Genomic DNA, 18,068 nt, shown 5'->3' with positions numbered 1-18,068 from the left:
TCTTGTCATCAGTACATGGAACATTCTCCAGTATAGAGCATATGTTAGGCCACAGAACAAGGTTCAACAAATTTAAGAAAACACCTGAACATATGAAATTACTAGAAGAAAAGATTGCAGAAATGCTTTAAGACATTGTTCTGGGCAAAGATTTTTTGTATAAGACCGGAAAAGCCAGCTTCTGCACAGCAAAGAAAACAGTAAAGTGAGGAGACAACCTACAGAAAGAGAGAATATCTTAGCAAACTATTCATCTAACAATGGAGTAACAAATCGCAATGTAAAATGAACTCAGCTCAATAACCAAAAACGAAATTATCTGATTTACAAATGGACAAATGATCTGAATAGACGTTTCTGAAAGAAAGACACAAATGGCCAACAGATATATGAAAAAATGTTCAACATCACTAACCGTCAGGGAAACGCAAATCAAAACCATGGTGAGATACCATATTACCCCAGTTCAAATGGCTCTTCCTAAAAAGACAGAAAGTAGTAGATGCTGGCTAGGAAGCAAAGAGGAATGCTTGTATACTGTTGCTGCAAATGTATATTAATACAGCCACTATGGGACATAGGATGGAGTTTCTCCAAAAAGCTAAAAACAGAGTTACCATATGATGCAGCAATCCCACTGCTGAGTATATATTCAAAAGAAAGGAAATCAGTACAGCAAAGAGATATATGCATTCCCATGTTCATTGCATCATTATTCACAATAGCGAAGATATAGAGTCAACCTAAGTGTTCATTGATGGATGAATGGATTAAGAAAATGTGGCATGCATATAAAATGGAAGATTACTAAGAAAAAGGAATAAAATCCTGTCATCTGCAGCAACATGAATGGAACTGTAGGACACTATGTTAAGTGAAATAAGCCAGATACAGAAAGACAAATTATCACATGTCCTCATTCATATGCAGGAGCTAAAATAATCCATCTCATGGAACTATAGAGTAGAATGGTGGGTACCAGAAGTTAGGAAGGGAGGGGAATAAAGAGAGGTTGGTTAATGGCTACGAAAATACAGCTGGACAGAAGGAGTAAGTTCTAGTGTTCAATAGCATAGTTAGGGCAACCATAGTTAACAATAATTTCATGCTTATTTTTAAATACCTAAAAGAACATTTGAAATGTTCCCAACACAAACAAATAATAAATGCATTAGGTGCTGAGTATCCCAGTTATCCTTTTTTGGTTATCACACATTTTATGGATGCATGAAAATATATGTACTACATAAATATGTACAATTATGTGTAAATTTTAAAAATAAGCAAAGGTCTTAAATATACGATTCTCCAAAGAAGATATACAAATAACCAACAGTTCTATGCAAGATGCTTCCATTATTAGTCTTTTCAGAAACGTAAATCAAAACCACCTCATGATACCAATTAACACCCACTAGAATGGGAATTACTTAAAAAGAACAAATATCAGTTGGGTGGTAGAGAAATTGGAACTCTTCTAGAGTGTTGGTGGAAATGCTACGAAAAGCAGTTTATCAGTACTTCAAAAATTTAAACATAGAAGGAACCATATGAGCTAGCAACTCTACTCCTAAGTATATACCACAAATGATTGAAAACAAATAAACAAGTACATGTATATACTCACTGTATATATTTATTAACAATACCCAAAAGGTGAACATAAGCAAACATCCATCACTTGATGAATGGATAAACAAAATGTGATATATACATATGGATATTATTCAGCTACAAAAAGAAATGAAGCACTGACATATATTACAACATGGACGAAATTTGAAAACATGCTAACTGAAAGAAGAAAGACAAAAAAGGCTACTTATTGTGATGATCAGTACTGAGGGAAAGTAGATTAGTGTTTGCTAGGAGTTGGGCATAGAGTGGAATGGGGAATGACTGCTTAATGAGTTCAGGGTTTTCTTTTGTGGTAATGAAAATGATTTGCTACTACATAGAGGTAGTGCATTGTGAATGTACTAAATGCCACTGAATTTGAACATTTTAATGGTTATTCTTATGTTACATGAATTTTACCAACACAGTTTTAAAAAGTGTCAATATTTTTAAACCTATCATTATTTCCAAGAATAACTAATTATATTTGAAAAGTACTCAAAGTTATCAGTGAAGAAAACTTGTTTTAACAATTATACTACAGGAGAATTTGAACATGAATTTATAAATGTACATATTATATGTGCATAGGAAAGAGATAATAATACATAGCATAGATATTTTAAAAGTGATTATTTCTTCTCACTAGGTTTGACCTACCATATGTTTTCTGCTTATAATTTCTTAAATTTCTTCTAGAGTAAAATATAAAAAAACTCAAGCACTGAAAAGTATAAATCGATATGGATATATTCAAAGATTATAAGGTGATGCTGAAGATTTTGTACAAAATTTCAAACAGCACGAATCCAAGTATACTGAATGTAAAATGTGTGTGGGACTGTGTGTGTATTCATATCTGTTTATATGCATATACAGATTTTAAAATGCCATATATATGTTTTTTTTACACAGGGTCTCACCCTGTCATCCAGGCTGGAGTACAGTGGCGTGATCATGGCTCACAGCAGCCACGACTCCCCTGAGCTCCAGTGATCCTCTCACCTCCACCTCCTGTGCAGCTGGGCCCACAGGTGCATGTCACCATGCCCAGGTATATTTTGTATTTTTTGTAGAGACAGGGACTCGCTTAATTGCCCGAGATGGTCTCAAACTCCCAGGCTCAAGCAATCCTCCTACCTCAGCCTCTCAAAATGTTGGGATTACAGTCTTGAGCCACCACACTCAGTCAATGGCTTATATTTTAAATCATGGTCAGTGTTATAGTGAGTATATGTTTGAATATGATATTTTTGGCCCACAAATTCATATCTTTAATTCACAGTTATATAAACAGAGACATTAATGAAACCATGTAGCTGCATGTGAGTGGTGTGAATACATCCGTCTTACAGTTTTCTTAGGGTTCACATCTAAGTGACTGCATGTGAGAGATGCCTATTTCAATTATCATGTATTGAATTTTGTTTTCCTTCTTTTGAGTTTTTAAAGATAAAATTTGAAGGTAAGAATTAGAGCTAAAATCTCAAGAATAATTTTAAAATCCTCATTTTCAGAGGTATAAGCATGTATAATATACATATTTATATGATATGTAAATATTTATGTGTTTATATATGTATAAACACATTTTTAGATTAAAAAGAGCAATCAGAACTTATTTTTTAATGACTAGTACAATCACAAAGTCCTTTGTATATAATTTATTGTCTAAAATCAAGAAATTGCTGGTCTCAAACTCCTGACCTCAAGTGATCCGCCCGACTTGGCCTCCCAAAATGTTGGGATACAGGCGTGAGCCACTGCGTCTGGCCTGAATCCGATTTAGATGTAAATTTATTGTGGCGTTTGACTGTATATATTGTGACTTTATATACAGAAATTTTATCTATGTATTGAAAGTGGGAGCAAATATGAAAAAGGGTATCAGTGTTTTTTGTTTTTATTTTTTGAGACGGATTCTCATTCTTGATGCCCAGGCGGGAGTGCAATGTTGTGATCTTCGCTCACTTCAACCTCTACCTCTTGGGTTCAAGCGATTCTACTGTTTCAGCCTCCCAAGTAGCTGAGATTATAGGCATGTGACACGAGCTAATTTTTATATTTTCAGTAAAGGCGAGGTTTCGCCACGTTGGCCAGGCCGGTCTCGAACTCCTGACCTCAAGTGATCCACCTGCCTCGGCCTCCCAAAGTGCTGGGATTACAGGCGTGAGCCACCGCGCCCAGCCTTCAGTGTTTAATACACAGTTGTATGGCATTGCTTTTCTCTTGATCACCACATCTTTTTAACTTCTTTGCAAATCCCACCTCTTTGTTACTAATGTGAAAATATAGGACTGATTCCTAACTGATAAACAGTAACACACATACACAGTAAACTCATAGGACATAGTTGTAAGCCGTTGCAGTTTAATGAACCAGGAAAATGTTTGTGTTACAATGTTATATAATGAAACCGTAAAACAAATTCCTGGGATCTATCTGATTAGCATTTATAGTCATTCCTGTATTTGTGTACATGCAAGTAGGGTTGTATGTGTCTGTCAAGCTTGAGAGTTATCTGGACTCTTATGTTAGAGCCCCACTAAATAACGGCCTCCCTCTCAACATACAAGGCCTACTGACTAGGTCTGAACATGGAGTAAAACTTCCAGGGAACCTGGGTAGGGAGTCTGGAGAAGAAACGCGTGGCCTGGTGCCTAGATTTGCTCTCCTCCAAGACCTTAAATGTCAACATCTTTTTTTTTCTTTCTCTTTAGACATGGATCCCTGAGGTTGGTCCCCAATACTACAAGGCAATTTGATATCATAATAGAGCACTGCAGACACAATGCTGAGTGAAGAGGAGTAGAAATGAGAAGACTTGGTTGAGCAGAAACTGAATTCTTGAAAGGAAGAGATGCTCGATGAGGGTGAGTGGATGACACCTCAGTTTAATATCCAATAAATGCCAAAAGTGGAATACCTTTACGCAAATGTAGCAAAATGTTAGGTAACCATAGTTTCTGGTATCTTTGTCTCTTCTTGGCCTTTTTTTTTGAAACGTGATGGGCGGGAGAGGAGCGACTGGAACAAAATTAGCTGGCTTTTCTCGCACAATACTGCCATCGTGCGGAAATAGTTCCATAACATCCAAAGCCGTGAACGTTTTCTCCCTGTAAGCCCTAGCAGCAGCGGAAGGAAAAGTCGCCCAAGACAAGTTGACATTCCTACCCTTTTCTCTGAGGCCTGGCAGAAGCAATGGACAAATGCAAAGTCTTAGTGAAGTATCTGCTGAGTGAGAGACCAGGACTAAGCCAACTGCTTCCAGGAAGTCCTAGTACAGGAAACAGAGGACAGGGCCTCAGTTTCCTCATAGTGGGGACAAGATTAGAAGATGACACAGCCAAATGCAGACCCTTGGGGCATTTATGTCATGAATATGCCGTTGGGAGTTTTAGGCAATCTGGTTGTCCCTGTGTTATGGGGCTGTGACATTTACAGCAGCATTGTTAGGTTGCAATGGACAGGCCAGTTCCAGGGACCATCTATCTGAAGCCAGTGTCATTCACATGGTCCTCAATACACAAAAATTCTAAACACCGTTGCCTACAACTAGAGGGACCTCTGTAGAGGAGTGAGGATACATTAACATGCCTATGAGGGCCAGATCATCTTTTAGGAGAGCCGATTTGCTAAAGTGGATGAAGGCCAAGAATGTGATGGAAGGCCTAAGCAATTATCTGAGCGCACAAGCCAGCAGCTTCTGTGACTTTATAAGTTCAGGAGAAAGTCTTTTGTCATAATGGGACCCCGATGTCATCTCAGTTCTCTCAAGGAGGGCAGATAGGTGGCTCTTTCCTGTTCGATGTCCTTGAGAGGTATGGCATTGTTTAGGCCTGAGCAAATCATTATGTACTGCATCCAAGCTAGTATTTTCTCTAGCAGCTTCAAATCCATTTCCTAATGAAGATATCCAACCTTTGGTATGGAGACCTCCAGATACTCTATGACTCATAATTGAAGAATCAATAAGGGTGACTAAAAGTGTATGGGTGACTTGATCCTCATGACATTCTTCCTCAGAGTTTATTATCTTAGTATCTGAATTCTTAATGAAAGGAATTAATGTTAGTCTGGTTCTGCACTGTGACATTACAGTGCTTCAAGAGCTTGTTCAGGTAGGACCTCTCCTGGCCTCTGAGGATTCAGGCAGGCATTCCAGGGTAAGGCATTCTAGGGTAGCCTGGCTTTTTTGACATCTTTCACTGTGTCTAGCTCTCACTCTAGCTGGTTTTGTTGAGTTGAGTAATGATCTGCAGACATAGATGATATTGGCATGCATGAATGTCCTGGAGACTCTAGGGGAAACAATTTCCCCATGATCCCTGTTCCTGGAAAGGACAAAAAGGGTATCTTACCTCCCCGGAGTATTTCACCTAAAGTAAACTTAGACATCTGCTAAACTGCCTCCCTCCTATGGAGGAATAGTTTGATCCGACCATTTTCATGGAAGAATACAGACCTACCTATGGGACAGTGTCTCATATCTGAAGGTAGAAATGCTGGTGGTGCCAAACCTAGAATTCTTTAGGCTAAGTGATCTTTTATTCACCCCTTGCTAGCTATCTTTAATAAAGTGGCTATGTGCCTGGGCAGTGGATGGAAGCCTGGAAAGGAAATCACAGCTAGCCAACTACCAGTGGCAGTGACAAGGAGATTGATTGGTTTATTCTGCAATGAAAGGTAGTGTGGAGGGGCAATGAGCCTCTCATTCCCATTTAGGTTGGATACATGTCATTCATCTGTACCAGGTAGTCCCTTTATCCCTCACAATTTCTTTCTTTTTTTTTTTTTTTTTAAGGCCGAGTTGCCTTCTGTTGCCCAGGCTGTGGTGCAGTGGCATGATCTCGGCTCACTGCAACCTCCGCCTCCTGAGTTCAACCAATTCTCCTGCCTCTGCCTCCCAAGCAACTGGGACTACAGGCGTGCACCACCACAAACAGTAAATTTTTGTATTTTTAGTAGAGACGGGGTTTCACCATATTGGCCAGGCTGGTCTCCAACTCCTGACCTCGTGATCCACCTGCCTTGGCCTCGCAAAGTGCTGGGATTACAGGCGTGAGCCACCGCGCCTGGCCCATCACAAAATCTTAATTTTATTCTCTGTGTCTTCATAAATAACCATTCCCTGCCTCTAATTTAGGGAGAAAAGAAAAATTATAGAACCTTGAGGATTAAACCTACCACACCGTAAGATAAGTGATAAAGTAAAGTATATGTTACTCTACTTCTAACATGTCAGAAACTTAAACCAAACATATAGTCAAGTATGTATTCTATAGAGCCAGTATGCACATTGTGATGTATCTGTAATAATTTAAACAAAAAATTGGCCAGGTGCGGTGGCTCACGCCTGCAATCTCAGCACTTTGGGAGGCCGAGGTGGGCGGATCACCTGAGGTCGGGAGTTCAAGACCAGCCTGACCAACATGGAGAAACCCCATCTCTAACAAAACTACAAATTTAGCCAGGCCTGGTGGTGCATGCCTGTAATCCCAGCTACTTGGGAGGCTAAGGCAGTAGAATCGCTTGAACCTGGGAGGCAGAAGTTGCGGTGAGCCGAGATCAGGCCGTTGCACTCCAGCCTGGGCAAAAAGAGCAAAACTCCGTCTCAAAAATAAATAAATAAATAGTGTCTGCTTTTCTAAAGGAATGTTTTTGAGCATATATTTTTCAGATTTTCCTTCATTTACACTGAAGACTTGAAATGTTGAAAACAACGTTTAGTATTGACGATATTTAAATGAATTAATGCTCTTGAAAGCTTTGTTAAAATACATACTTGATCTGCTTCAAACCACAATGTAGAGTGTAACCCAATTTCAATACAGATTTATTATTTGCATGAAATTAGGAATGTATATATAGCCGGGTACAGTGGGTCACACTTGTAATCCCAGGACTTTGGGAGGCTAAGGTGTTTGGATGCCTCGAGGTCAGGAGTTTGAGACCAGCCTGGCCAATATGGCGAAACCCCATGTCTACTAAAAATACAAAATAATTAACCAGGCCTGGTGGCCTGTGCTTGTAATCCCAGCTACTAAGGAGACTGAGGCAGGAGATTCGCTTGAACTTGGAGGTTACAGTGAGCCGAGATTGCGCCATTGTACTGTAGCCTGGGTGACAGAGAAAGTTTTGGTCCCCCCAAAGAAAAAAAGCGTGTATATATATACACGTATATATTTATTTATATCTATATTTTTATATATTTATATATGTTATATAAAAATATATATTTATATATAATCATATAAAAATCCATTATTTAATATAATTTATATATTTATATTTAAAAATATATATTTATGTATAAAGTATATAAAAATATATATTTATATATTTTTCATATATTTATATATATATTTATATATATTTCCATATATATGGAAATAATCCACATGGTTATTTTTTGCCTTGACAAATTGTATGGTAGTGCTTTTCATCTTTATTAGCACATTGATTTTTCTCAATCTTTGTCAAGCATTATTCTTTAATTAACTAATAGGAGAATACTGTAAGACTTATATCTAAAATACAAATTATTAAAAAAGACACACACAAACACACACACCACTTAAAGTCTCAGGAAATGCCTGAAGAATATGTAGTGTCATGGGACCATGCCGTGTTTTGATGTTAAATGATGAGACCATGAGCTGAAACTCTGAGTAACCTAGACAGGAACTGAACATGTGTAGTATGAGTATCATGCCATGTGGAGCACATATGGCATGCAGTAATGACAGCTTTCTGGTTCCTCCTCTATGATTCTTGCCAAATTGTTGCCTACAATGCAACACATAAGCTAGAAGATGAAGAACTTCCTGGTTGTCGGGGAGAGGGGCCAGGTCAGAGACCACCAAGGTCTGTAACTTGTTTGCTAGAGAAGATCTCTGAGGTTCAAGCGATTTTATCCTTGTCCCTTCATTCCCAAATTTATTCCCTGAAGAGACAGTTTGATGCCATGTAGACTACTGGACCTATAAGTCTGAGGTAAGTAATAATCATATAGACTAGGTTAGGAGGATTTTAAGTTTCTGAAGGAGTAAGATTCCCGATGAGGGTGGGTGGTTTAGGCCTTGGTTTGATTTAAGATGGAAAACAAAAGTGCCAGAGTAAGACCAGATGGCTCCAAACTCAGCAAAAAGCAAGGCAGCCATATTTCCTTGTGCCTTTGTATCTGGGTGGCGTTTTTTCAGACAGGGAAGGCGGGAGAAGAGGGATCCAAGACACATCTTGGCACATCTAGTGCACTACTGCCATCGTGCGGTGGTAGTTTAAAGACACCCTAAGCCACAACAAAGTTCTTCCCCTGAGGACTACCTGTTGGAGAAGGTCTTATCTGTGGGGACGTGGAAGAGGCCTGGGCCCCATACTGATCCTCCTTGCCTTCTCGTCTAACGCCTTAAAAGAGATGTGGACTTTGGCAGTGTCTTGGTATAGAACCTGGAGAGTGAAGAAGAGCACATTCTGTAAATTTCCCTCGGAAGAGCCCTGTCCATTGTGCGCGGATACTGATGCCACAAGAGACCCAAAGACCTGTAGCAAGATGACAACATGGGAAAGCCAGCCAACTCTTGCTCTAAGGGGCAGTAACAGGAGACAGATGCCCACAAGAGCCAGAATTCGTCTTTGAGTGAGTTCCTGCTGTCCTGCCCACACCAGGATGAACCGAGGTCCCGCCCCGGACTTCCTGTGCCAGGACAGCCTGGCAGCCGCTGCCTCACTTCAAGCCCCTCACTCTCCAGTTTCTACACCAAATTACCGTCAATGTCCCAGCCTCTCTTAAGACCTTAGAGGAGAAGGCAACAAGACCTAGTCTGGAGCCCAGTCCTTTTCCACCTCGGCCCAGATCAGACCTTCCCCCACAGCGCGACATCCTGGGAAGGAGTGCGTAATGGCGGAGTCTGTTTTTAAACAACTTCCTCACGGTGGCAGTAGTGCTTCACATTTTCACTGAAGCCCTATTTTGGAGCGCTCTTCTCCCGCCTTTTATGTCTGAAAAAACGCCACTCAGAGACAAAGGCGCCACTAAATCTGGATGCATGGAGATTTGTCCAGTTTGGTGCAACCTTGTCTTACGGTTAAATTTTTACTTTCTTTCTGTCCATCTGAAAACAAAATGAGGCCTGACCCTCCCATGCTCCTCAGGAATCCTGTTCTTTCAGAAATTAAATATACTCCTCACTGTGTCTATCTGGATAGGATTTACTACACAGTTACAGTCCAGAAAGTTCCATAGCATCGAATTGTCTCCTTCAGGTGATAAACTTGGTGGATAAAAGTGCAATAAGGAAAACGTTATTTGAAACTTGGAAGAGACCTTTGGCAAACAATTTACAAATCCTGGTGGTCTTTGACCTGGCTCCCCTCCCAGAAAACTGGGGGTTCTTCATGTTCTAGCCTCATGTGTTGTTTATAGTCAACAATTCGGCATGAGCCATAGAGTAAGGATCAGATAGCAGTCATTACTCCCTGCCATATATGCTCCACATGGCGTGATCCTCATAGTCCCTATGTTCAGTTCCTATCGAGATTACTCAGTTTCATCTCATGGTCTCAACATTTAACACCAGAACACAACATGTTTCCATGCATTACATATTCTTCAGGCATTTCCTGAGACATTAGATGCTGTGTGTGGCGGGGATGGGTGTGTGTGTTATGTCCTGTCCCTTGGAGCAAGAGTTAGCAGGCTTTCAGGCAGTATTACCGTATCATGGTCCTTTGTTACAGCAGTCTGAGAACACCAAAGACAGGCCTGTTCCAGGTGTGATAAAGCAGGAGCCAGTATGTTTTCTGATAGTCTCAAAGGCATCTAGTCTAGAGACTGAAAGGACCTAAAGTTTCACATCTTCTAGTAGAGTTGTTTTTTGGTTTTGTTTTTTTAGATGGAGTCTTGCTCTTTCTCCCAGCCTGGCGTGCGGTGGCACGATCTCAGCTCACTGCATCCTCTGTCTCCCAGGTTGAGGGAATCTCTTGTCTCAGCCTCCCGAACAACTGGGACTAAAGGCAGGCTCCACCATGTTCGGCTAATTTTTGTACTTTTGGTAGAGACGGGGTTTCACCATGTGGGCCAGGCTGGTCTCGAACTCCTGACCTCAGATGATCAGCCCGTCTCGGCCTTCCAATATGCTGGATTGCAGGCATAAGCCACTGTGCCCGGTCATTCTATTTATTTATTTATTTAGTGGAGTCGTTACACATAAAGAGATGGGAACCAAAAGGAGTGAAAAGGATTGAAAATCAATCCACATTTTAAAAGTGCTTGTCTGTTGGAGGTAGCATTACCCATGATCTCACTTTGTTAGTGGTGGCAGAGAACCAAGTTACCCCGAGTAACAGGCGGCATGTCCATATGGGTCCAGAGGAACTTCAGTCCTGTCACCTCAGAAGAAAGAACTCGACTGAGGGGCATAAAGCAAAAAATGAGACTGAGGCAAAATTCAGAGCAGGAGTGAAAGTTTATTTAACAGGCTTTAGAACAGGAAAGAAAGGAAAGAAAGAACCCTTGGAAGAGATCCAAGTGGGTGCCTGACTGGCCAAGAGAACAAAAAGACCTTTTAACCTTGACCCTGGGACCTTTTAGGCTCACCTCTTTCCCATGATTCTTGCTTTAGGGTGAGCTTTCTGCATGCGCAGTGCTCTCCTTACCGTTTGGAATTGAGCACTGTGCAGTGTGTTCAGGGAGTTATACACATGCCCATGTGAGGCTTTTTTCTTTTTTCTGGTGGCATGTACCCGGAACATCACATTTTGCCATTTTTTTCTCTTAACACGCATGCCCAAGAAGCTGCTTCTCCCTGGGGCCTGCATTCAATTCACATGCTTAATATTAACAGGTGTGGATCATCAAGAGATTGTCTCTCCCAGGCTACCAAATTATCAATTTTAGAGGGGCAATATGATCACTGCCGAACCATCATGTGACATTCCTACTGGGTGGGGGAGAGCCCTTTCCTGCCCTGCTCATTGTCTATCTAACTACTTGTAACTACTTTTTCGTATATGACTATTCTGTCAGGCACATTATGAAGAAGGATGAGTGTTTCTACAAATTCAAAAACAGGTGACAAAAGTGACATCAGTGAAAATGGTGCAGTAGACACTTTCTGTTAGTCCATCTCTCCAGAAAAGCAACTCAAAACAATCAATAATGTATAATTAGAAGATCATTTTCTCAGCGCGATATATGGGGCATTTATTAAAACCTACAGCTAATAATATAGTCAAGAGGGAAAGACGGAAAACTTTGCTCCTAAAATCATGAACAGGAGAAAAACACCCACTGTTGCCACTTGTCTTAAACATTATACTTAAAATCTAGCCGGAGTCATCAGTCAATGAAGATATATAAAACGTATCTCAGTTGAAAAGAAAAAATGGAAATTATTTCTCTTCACAAATATGATGATTATATAAAAAATGCTGCCAGGCACAGTGGCTCACACCTGTAATCCCAGCACTTTGGGAGGCCGAGGCAGGTGGATCACCTGAGTTCAGGAGTTTGAGACCAGCCTGACCAATATGGTGAAACCCCGTCTCTACTAAAAATACAAAAATTAGCCAGGCGTGGTGGTGTGCGGCTATAATCCCAGCAACTCAGGAAGCTGAGACAGGAGAATTACTTGAACCTGGGAGGCTGATCTTGCAGTGAGCCCAGATTGCACCACTGCACTCCAGCCTGGGTGACAGAGTGAGACTCTGTCCCCCAGCCACCCCCCCAAAAAAAAAGGAAGAAAAAAAAAAAGAAAAGAAAAGTATCCCTTGATTCACAGTTTGCTCTGTAAAATGTGAGATCAAGACAGAGAGCTAGCTTCTCTTCCATTTTGGTGTCCCTTGCAGGAATGCTATTCTTGCCTCAATCCCTAGGAGGCATCCTGACTGCCTGTAGGAAGAAAAATCCCTGAGGGGGGTAGTCTGAGACTGAAAGTGGAGTTGAAACTAGCAACCCCAGTACATTAAATTTAGGGGACTCTTCTTTTACTCAGGCAAAGATCTCAAACCAGAGAGGAACATCAGCAGCAACATGAAAATGAACAGGAATGGAAAAAGAACAAGAAAGGCTGGTCTTATATAAAATAAAGTCAAAAACTGTAAAGAGAGACAAAGAAGGTCACTGTGTAACAGTGAAGATGCCAGCCGGGTGCGGTGGCTAACGCCTGTAATTCCAGCACTTTGGGAGGCCGAGGCGGGCAGATCACGAGGTCAGGAGATCGAGACCTTCCTGGCTAACATGGTGAAACCCCGTCTCTACTAAAAATACAAAACTTAGCCGGGCGAGGTGGCGGGCGCCTGTAGTCCCAGCAGCTCTGGAGGCTGAGACAGGAGAATGGCGTGAACCCGGGAGGCAGAGCTTGCAGTGAGCCAAGATCACGCCACTGCACTCCAGCCTGGACGACAGATCGAGACTCCATCTCAAAAAAAAAAAAAAAAAAAAAAAAGAAGAAGATGCCAATTCAGCAAGAGGATAGAATAATTTAAAATATGTATGTACCCAACACTGGAACACACAAATATATAAGGCAAACATTTGGAGATCTAAACGGAGAGATAGACTGGTGTACAACAATAGTGGGAGACTTCAGTACCCCACTTTCAGTAATGGACAGCTTATCTAGACAAAGAAACATTGGAAGTAAACTGTACTCTACACCAAATGAACTTAACTGACATTTACAAAGTATTTCATTCGACTGCTGTAGAATATACATTCTTGTCATCAGTCAGCACATGGAACACTCTCCAGTACAGAGCATGTGTTAGGCCACAGAACAAGGCTCAACAAATTTAAGAAAAGACCCGAAAATATGAAATTACTAGAAGAGACTGCGGAAATGCTTTAAGACATCATTTTGGGCAATGATTTTTTTTTAAGAGACCTCAAAAAGCACTGGTAATCAAAGCAAAAATGGACAAATGAGAGTAAAACTTCTGCATAGCAAAGAAAACAATAAAGTGAGGAGACAACCTACAGTAAGAGAGAATATCTTTGCAAACTTAAAAAAACTCAGCTCAATAGAAAAAAAACCAAATATATCTGATTTACATATGTGCAAATGATCTGAATAGACATTTCTGAAGGAAAGACACACAAAGGGCTGATGGATACATCTAAAAGTGCTCAACGTCACTAATCATCAGGGAAATGCAAATCAAAACTACAATGGGATACCGTGTTACCCCAGTTCAAATGTCTCTTACAAAAAAGACAGAGAGTAACAGATGTTGGCTAGGAAGCAGAGAAAGAGGAAAGCTTGTATAATGTTACCTGCAATGTATATTAGTACAGCCTCTGTGAGACACAGGATGGAGTTTCCCAAAAATACTGAAAATAGAATTACCATATGATGTAGCAATCCCACTTTTGGGTATATATCCAAAAGAAAGGAAATCAGTACATCAAATATAAGTATATATACATTGCATTCTCATGTTTATATGCATTCTCATGTATATTGCAGCATTATTCACAGTAGTCAAGATATGGAATCAACCTAAGTGTTCATTGATGGATGAATGGGTTAAGAAACTGTGGCATACATATAAAATGGAAGATTATTGATTTGAGCCAGAAAAAAGAATAGAATTCTGTCATCTGCAGCAACATGAATGGGACTTTAGGACACTATATTAAGTGAAATAAGCCAGATACAGAAAGACAAATTATCACATGTCCTCACTCTTATGTAGGAGCTAAAGGAATCCATCTCATGGAATGTATAGAGTAGAATGATGGATACCAGAAGTTAGGAAGGGAAGGGAATGAAGAGAGGTGGGTTAATGACTACAAAAATACATTTAGACAGAAGAAGTAAGTTCTAGTGTTCAATAGCACAGTTAGGATGCCTATAGTTAACAATTATTTAATGGCTATTTCCAAATAGATAAAACACATTTGAAATGTGCCCGAACACAAATAATAAATGCAGTAGGGGATAAGTATCGCAGTTGTCTTTTTTTGGTTATCACACATTTTATGTGTGCATCAAAATATCATGTGTACCCCATAAATATGTACAATGATGATGCGTCAATTTAAAGAATAAGCAAAGGTCTTAAATATACAATTCTCCAAAGAAGATATACAAATGATCAACAATTACATGAAAAGATGCTTCCATTATTGGTGTTTTCAGAAATGTAAATCAGAACCACTTCATGATGCCACTTAACACCCACTAGAATGGATATTACTTAAAAAGAACAAATATGGGTGGCGAGGCGGAGAAATTGGAACCCTTCTGCAGTGAAGGTGGGAATGCTAAATTGCGAATCTGCTATGGAAAACAGTTTATCAGTACTTCAAAAATTTAAACATAGAAATAATCGTATGACCTAGCAACTCTACTCCTAAGTATACTCCGCAAACAATTGAAAACAAATACTCAAACAAGTACATGTATATACTCACTGTATATATTTATTAACAATACCCAAAAGGTGAACACAAGCAAACATCAATCACTTGATGAATGGATAAACAAAATGTGATATATACATATGGATATTATTCAGCTACAAAAAGAAATGAAGTACTGACATGTATTACAACATGGATGAAATTTGAAAACATGCTAAGTGAAAGAAGAAAGACAAAAAAGGCTACTTATTGTGATGATCAGTAGTGAAGGAAAGCAGATGAGTGTTTGCCAGGGGCTCGGCATAGAGTGGAATGGGGAATGACTGCTTCGTGGGTCCAGGGTTTTCTTTTGTGGTGATGAAAATGATTTGCCACTACATAGAGGTAGTACTTGCACTGCATTGTGAATGTACTCAATGCCACTGAATTTCACACATTTTAATGGTTAATTATATGTTATGTGAATTATATGAACAGTTTAAAAAAGTGCCAGTATTTTTAAACTATCATTATTTCCAAGAATAAATAATTATATTTGAAAAGTACTCAAGTTATCAGTGAAGAAAACTTGTTTTAACAATTATACTATGGAGGAATTTGAACATTAGTTTATAAATGTACATATTATATATGCAAAGGAACAGATCATAATACGTAGCCCAAATATTTTAAAAGTGATTATGTCTTCTCACTAGGTTTGACCTACCATATGTTTTCTGCTTATAATTCTTATAAATAAAATATTAAAAAGTTATATTTTATAAATAAGTAAAATATAAAAAAGTTCAGGCACTCAAAAGTATAGATTGATATAGATATATTCAAAGATTATAAGGTGATGCTGAGGATTTTGGACAAAATTTCAAATAGTATGAATCCAGTTATATTGAAAGTAAAATGTGTGCAGGACTCTGTGTATATTCATATCTGTTCATATGCATATATAAATGTTTAAATACCATATACATGTTTTTTTACACAGGATCAGACTGTATTCCCCAGGCTGGAGTGCAGTGGCATGATCATGGCTCAATGCAGCCTCAACCTCCTGGACTCAGGTGATCCTTTCACCTCCACTTCCTGAGTAGCTGGGACTACAGGTACATGCCACCATGCCTGACTTTTTTTTTTTTTTTTTTTTGGTAGAGACAGGGACTTGCTAAATTGCCTAAATTGCTAATTGATAAATTGGTCTTGAACTCTCAGGCTCAAGAGATCCTCCTGCCTCAGCCTCCCAGAGTGCTGGGATTAGAGTTGTGAGCCACCACTCCGGCCAATGCCATATATTTTAAATTATGGTCAGTGTTATACTGAGTGTGCGTTTGAATATGGTATTTTTGGCCCACAAATTCATATCTTTAATCCACAGACATTAATGAAACATTATAGCTGCATGTGAATGGTGTGAACACATCCATCTTAAAGTTTTCCTGGGGTTCACATCTAAGTGACTGAATATGAGACGTGCCTATTTCAGTTATCATTTATTGAATTTTGTTTTCTTTCTTTTGAGATTTTAAAGATAAAATTTGAAAGTAAGAATTAGAGATAAAAATTCAGGAATAATTTTAAAATCCTAATTTTCAGAGGCATAACTATGTAAAATATATACATTTATATATGTTTATATATGTATAAATAGATTTTGTAGATTAAAAAGAGCAAGGTGAGATCTTAATTCTTAATGACTAGTCCAATCACACAGTTCTTTGCAAATATTTTATTGTCCAAAATCCAGAAATTGCAAATTTTATATGGCAATGTCAAAAACCTGTCAGAAATCAAATTTTAGAATGAAAATCTTCATTCATACTATGGAATATTCATACTAAAATACAGTGTATAGCTAAATCCAATTTAAATGTAAATTCATTGTGTTGACTATATATAGAACTTTTTACCTACATATTGAAAAAAGGAATAAATATGGAAAAGGGTGTCAGTGTTTAATATACAGTTTTATAAGACTGCTTTTCTCTTGATCAGCACATGGGTTTTTTGTTTTGTTTTGTTTTTTGTTTTTACTTCTTTGCAAATTCCACCTTTTTGTTGTTACTAATGAGAAAATATAGGACTGAATCCTAACTGGAAAACAGTAACACATATACACAGCAAAGTTATAGGGCACAGTCTTAAGCCATGGCCATTTAAAGACACAGGAAAATGTTTGTGTTCCAATGTTAAATAATGAAACATGAGACAAAATCCTGTGATTCATCTGACTGAAATTTATAGTCATTCCTGTGTTTGTGTCCATTCAAGTCGGGTTCTGTGTCTCTCTCAAGCTTGAGAGCTATCTGGTCCCTTATCTCAGAGCTCCACTAAATGGCAGCCTCCCACTCAACATATAAGGCCCAATGCTTACATCAGAACATGAAATAGAACTCCTAGGGAACCTGGGTAGGGAGTCAGGACAAGAACCACATGGCCTGGGCAGGCACAGTGGCTCATGCCTGTAATCCTAGCACTTTGGGAGGCCGAGGCGGGCAGATCATGAGGTCAGGAGATCCAGACCTTCCTGGCTAACGCGGTGAAACCCCGTCTCTACTAAAAATACAAAACAAAAACAAAAAAACTGGGCGTGGTGGCGGGCGCCTGTGGTCCCAGATACTCAGGAGGCTGAGGCAGGAGAATGGCGTGAACCTGGGAGGCGAAGCTTGCAGTGAGCCGAGATCGCGCCACTGCACTCCAGCCTGGGCCACAGATTGAGACAACGTCTCAAAAAAAAAAAAAAAAAAAAAAAAAGAAACACATGGCCTGGTGCCTAGATTTGCTCTTCTCCAAGACCTTAGGTGTCAACATTTGTTTGTTGTTTCCTTAGGCATGGATTCCTGAGGTCTGCCCCAATACTACAAGACAATTTGATATAAGAAAACACAGCAGATACAATGCTGAGTGAAGAAGAGTAGAAATGAGAAGATTGGTTGTGCAGATACTGAGTTCTTGAAAAGAGGAGATGCTTGATGAGAGTGAGTGGATTACACCCCGGTGTAATATCCAATGGAAAACAAAAACAAAATGCTAAGAGTGGAATAAGTTTACACAAATTGAGCAAACTGCTCAGTAGTTCTAGTTTCTGGTGGCT

The 18,068-nt window shown here is 39.4% G+C and overlaps 1 protein-coding gene across 38 annotated transcripts in view; it reads left to right on the top strand.

The window, feature by feature from the left end:
* Positions 1–18,068, top strand: part of LOC102128946 (small ribosomal subunit protein uS15-like) — a 127,039-nt gene that overhangs the window by 39,934 nt on the left and 69,037 nt on the right. For 15 of the 38 annotated variants that reach the window (XR_012429938.1, XR_012429937.1, XM_074029407.1 and 12 more), the window contains 3 exons: positions 2,533–2,671; positions 4,338–4,490; positions 17,805–17,952. The exons of 1 other annotated variant lie outside the window; for it this stretch is intronic. The gene's annotated coding sequence lies outside the window, so the exon portion shown is untranslated. Of the gene's footprint in view, positions 1–2,532; positions 2,672–4,337; positions 4,491–15,965; positions 16,084–17,804; positions 17,953–18,068 lie in introns of all 38 variants that reach the window. 22 more of the 38 variants (XM_074029411.1, XM_074029409.1, XM_065538436.2 and 19 more) reach the window with 5 other exon arrangements.

The sequence above is a fragment of the Macaca fascicularis genome, chromosome X (genome assembly GCF_037993035.2).
Source record: "Macaca fascicularis isolate 582-1 chromosome X, T2T-MFA8v1.1".
NCBI lineage: Eukaryota > Metazoa > Chordata > Mammalia > Primates > Cercopithecidae > Macaca > Macaca fascicularis.
Note: the sequence above shows the minus strand (reverse complement) of the source record. Positions and strands in the feature narration are given on the sequence as shown.